The following is a 5,006-nucleotide window of genomic DNA, read 5'->3' as shown; positions in this document are numbered from 1 at the left end:
AGTGCGACTCTCCACCATCGTGTCCAGGCCACGCCCCCTTACTTTATCATTTAAGTACAGAGAATGTACTTTATTTAGGTACAGGGCATTAATGTAAAACGGATGAGGTATATTGCTAACCTATTGCACAATTTAATGTAAAAATTACTGCATGACAGGGGGATTTAACAAAATAAGGACAGAAATGCAGGCAAGAATGTATGAAAGGTACCTGTTGTGGCTGCTGATTTGAAAACCCTGTTAAATAAAACTAGTTAGGAGGTATAACACAGTGGTGAATTCTGAATAATCTAGAGCAAAACTGGAAATCATTTGCATGTGTTTAACAGGGAATTCTACACCTACCACCAATGTAAAGAAGGATTCTACACTGATCACCAAAATAAGGGATAAGTTCACCTTTTGCAAAAATTTAAAGAAATGCATAATTAATAATACATATTAAAAAAATGCACTTCTTTAATATTTGCATTCAAGCCTGGAAAGCATTGCAATTGTGATCACTCGATCACAGCTGCAAAGCTCAGGCTTCTGCACATTCTCTCCCAGGAAGAGCTCGTACTGAGGTATGGAGTTTGTTAGGAGAGATGGGGGGAGGGATGTTGGCTGGAACAAACTGCATTAAATCAACTCATACGGCGTCCAGCCGTCTTCGCTCTAGGTAGAGCTGCCCATATTCCTGCATCTACCTAGAGCGAGGACGTCTGGAGGCCGTATGAGCTGATTTAATGCAGTTTGAAGTCCAGCCGCCCTTCCCCCATCTCTCCTAACTCAAACTCTGTACTTCAGAGTTTGCCTATTCATATGTAAATCACAGGCTATTGATATGAATGAGCTGTGGCCAGACTGTCGCAGGGCTGGGCTGAGAAGTGGCAGGCTCAGCTAGCTGCACTGTGATCTCAGGACATAACCCGGAACACAGCCGTGCAGGTGGGACTGTGCTGGCAAATCCGGGACAGCTGGAAAGTATGCAATATATCTCCACATGAGATTGCTCAAGCTTCACATATTTAACACATTTATGAGCTTGGGATGTTCACCTTGCTGCTTTTATCTGACACATGTTCACATGGAGATTTTTCATGCAAGGATTGAAATGAGTGCAGTGAAACCTTCCACACTTTGAATAGAGTTGTATATATCTTTTCTTGTGGAATTTATATAGCTTACAGCAGGGCTCAACATTTCAAGTCCTGAGCTACTAGCCAGGCCTTAAGAGTTACTCGCCACCAGTTGCCCCACCTAACCTCACATAAAATATTACACTCCCCCTTATTAACCCCCCCACACACACAACACAAAATAATAATACACCCCCCTCAGCCCCTTCACCTGTTCACGTCTTTTGCAGGGAGGAGCCTCTGAGGAGGTTCGATCCCTGGAGATCTAGGGGTAGATTAGTGAGGTCTGCAGACCTCACTAATACAGCCTTTTCTTTCGGCCGGAGCTCAGAACTGTCAGAGCTTCGGCCAAAGGAAGCCGGAGCTGACAGGAGCAGCTCTGCGGTCTGCATCCGACACAGATGCAGGCCGTGGAGCTGCTCTCGCAAGTCAGGTACGTGGTTTGCGATCGCGTGCCTTACATGTCAGCTGGCTGCGGGCCACATAGTACTGGCTGTGGCCCGCGGACTGGTACTTGGAGACCCAAATGTCCACAAATTTTGAGCCCTGGCTTACAGTATTGCTAGGCTATACAGTATAGAAGGTTGATTGATGTGACATTAAAGGGTTTCTAACCCTTAGCTTTTTTTGCATAGATATACTGCTAGCAAGCAATAGATCTATGCAAAAAGTTTTTATTTTTAAATACCTCTTTAACAGTGGTTTAAACTTACTTGTATCTTCCCTGCGTACTCCCGTCCGAAAACTTGAAACCGCTCCGGCGGCCGCAAAGCATCTTGGGGCGGGCGCAAGCGCAGTTCACATTTTCGGCCGGGACGCCAGGAGAGACACAAGGTAAGTCTATGGACGCGTGCACCCGCATGCAGACACCGTGGGAGAGGAAGCGCCAGCAACCACTCACAGCTGAGTCAGCGCTGGATCGGAGACTTGCCGCATCGCTGGAGAGAAGGTTGAAAACTACAGGAAAGAAGATGATCGGATTAAGAGACATAATTTAAGGTAAGTGCTTTCATTAACGTTGTGTTGAGGCAAAAACATTTTTGCCTTTAATGTTACTTTAAGGCCCTCTTCACACCTGAGCATTTTTTGCGGGCAAAACACAAAAGTCAATGCATTCCAAATATTCACACCTTTGTGTTTATATGCGTGGCAAAAACGAGCAACACGAGAAAAGATACATGGGCGATTTTCTGGGCGGTTTCCATGTGTTTATAATTGTGGTTGTAGCGGTCTAACGCACGGAAAAATGTACATTCATTAAAATTTGCAAATTTTTGTCCACGTGTATGAACGTGAGAAAAACGTGCTGAATTGCACACACTCAGCTGTGAATGGAGCCTTAAGCTGCCCATACACCTTGCGATCGCCGGACAAAACTTTTCGTCCGATGATCGAACCGTTGTACGGTTTTTGTACGGCGGCCCCATCCTGCCCCGATTTATCGCAAGGTTCAATCAGCAGTCATTTTTCAAAAAAGCACCTGGAGGAATTGCGGTAATCGGTGTCATGTATTTTCGTTTGCGCATGAGCAGCGTAAATCGTACGAATTTTGACGTACGGAAACGCCACCAACCTTGCGAAAATGGTACGATCGACCAAAGTTTTCTACCCTGCTGTTTAGTCAAAAGATGATCGATTGTACAGTATTTGCAGTTGTACACTGCCCATCAACCTTACGAATATCGGATAAAAATGCGATGGCACACGAAAATTGGCCGATATTCGTAAGGTGTATAGGCACCTTTAGAAAAAAAGAGGTAGTGGCTGCCGTAAGGGTGTTCACAAATCAGGTAAGTGAAAGTAATTGTATCTGTGTTGCTGTAACAATGTGTCTGCTCCTGGATAACACTGTGTCACACGGCAGTCAGTAAGCCAATAAACTTGTAGAGGCTGGATTCCAAAAGTCCTTAGCGGGGAAGTTTATTGTACTCAGTTAGTGACAACTTTTTCACAAACGGCACTGAGTCTTCCTAAGCCAGCCAGTAACAAAAAACACATAAACAAAAAGCCTATCTCTGTCAGAGGTCTACCTAAAGATAGAAAACAGTTTCACCCTCACTGAATAAAGGTGCCAAGCTAAGCTTTTAAACACCTGCTAAACAAACACATTTTCTCAGGTCTCAGTCTACCTCAATGCAGCAGCCTGGGAGGTCTGTGTTTAAGGGCCCGTTCACACCATATGCAGTGCGTTCTGGCCAGAACGCACTGCGTCGCATTGCGGCCGGTTCACTTTTTTGTTGGGGCAGGAGGGGCCGCAATGTGATCGGCCGCACGGGATCGCAAGACACATTATGCCTGTTGTGCGATCAAAATGCTGCAAGCACTTCTTGGAGAGAAGCAGCAGCAGACGCCCGGGCGGGCCGTATGGTGGATAAGCATGCACCGTGCGAATGATGAGTGGAATCTGATGAAGTACCTGTGCGTTGCGTTGGTTCCCTAGATGTCCATTCCTCGATGGTCCCGGGTGAGAGAGGTGTACCCACCTGAGTCTAGTGGACTTTTCCATCTTGCGGAGTCTGCTCAGCCTCTGTTCTCAATCAATGCCTATCTTCTCCGTTGGCGACAGTTGCGTCTATGCATTTTATTTACATGTGAATTGTTTTGTTGATTCTAGTTGCCAAAAGATCCCCTGACGAAGCTTGAAAGAGCGAAACACGTTGGAATAACTACCCACTATTCTTTGCCCTGGACATATGCTTTCATCCATCTCTGAATACCTATGTTTGGCTATGCTATCTTGGACATGTGTTTATTGTGCATAGTTTCATTTTCAATAAGGGCTTGAGGTGTTTTTTTATTAGGCAATTGTCCATCATATCATTATGTGTTAACCCTTTGTGTTAACCACACATGTGGTAATCAGTGGCTTTGTGCTTTTCTGTAATTGTGGTGTTCCTTCTTACATATGAATCATGTTGTTGATCCTACCATGTGTAATAAAATTATATTTTAACTCAATTAATCATTATTTTTGCCTCACTTGAAACCCCATTTTTTCTGCCTTTCCTATATATACTTAGCCATGGCTTATGCAGTAAAGCTGAAATCCAGGTATAAATATTTATGTTTTTATTCTGGCTTGGCCTAATGTAACAATACATATTATATGCCTGGTAACTACAATTAACAAATGCATACTTTTTTTAATGAACTGCGCTTGTACTATCTATAAAGTGATACATTCAATATCAGCTGCTGCATACACCTCAATAAAGGCTCCAAAATTCAATATTTTTTTCTCTTAAAGTACAGTGCTCTGAATTAAAACCTCTCACCACAACCCCTTTCAGTGGATACGAGGTGATACAATCCAACTTAACACCAACAATTGTGACAAACTATATAATTGAGTCCCTTAAATTATATGTATGTGCCTTGAAATTGCTTCACAAAACTTTTGTATTCATCATTCACAAAAATTGTAACAACCAATTTTTCACCAGTGATGTCTTCCACCATGTTTCCCTTATTATAGTGAACTCACCAGAAATTGTGCGACCCTGTATGAACATACTAGGACAACAGAGGTTTATTTAGTAGTTTATTTGTCACAACTGTTGGTGTTAGGTTGTATTTTATCACCTTGTATGCACTGAGTGTTGTTAAGGGGGGACTGACAACACATGGGGCCCCCGGGCAATACGAGATTGTGGGGCCCCTTTGTGCTCTGCCCATATACAAGCCCCACCCATTCACAGCCGCCACCCACATATTTTTTCTGATTCTTTATTTTTATCACTTTTAATTTTTTTATTCAATTATTTCTTCTTATTTTTTATTTATTTAATTATTTTTTAATCAATTTCATTTTTTTAGATTTTTATTTATCTTTTTACTTTTACTTTTTTATAATTTACCTTTTTTATGGTTATTATCTTATTATTG

The sequence above is a fragment of the Nanorana parkeri genome, unplaced genomic scaffold (assembly GCF_000935625.1).
Source record: "Nanorana parkeri isolate BGI_ZX_2015 unplaced genomic scaffold, ASM93562v1 scaffold934, whole genome shotgun sequence".
NCBI classification, from domain to species: Eukaryota; Metazoa; Chordata; class Amphibia; order Anura; family Dicroglossidae; genus Nanorana; species Nanorana parkeri.
This window is presented reverse-complemented; position numbering follows the sequence as displayed.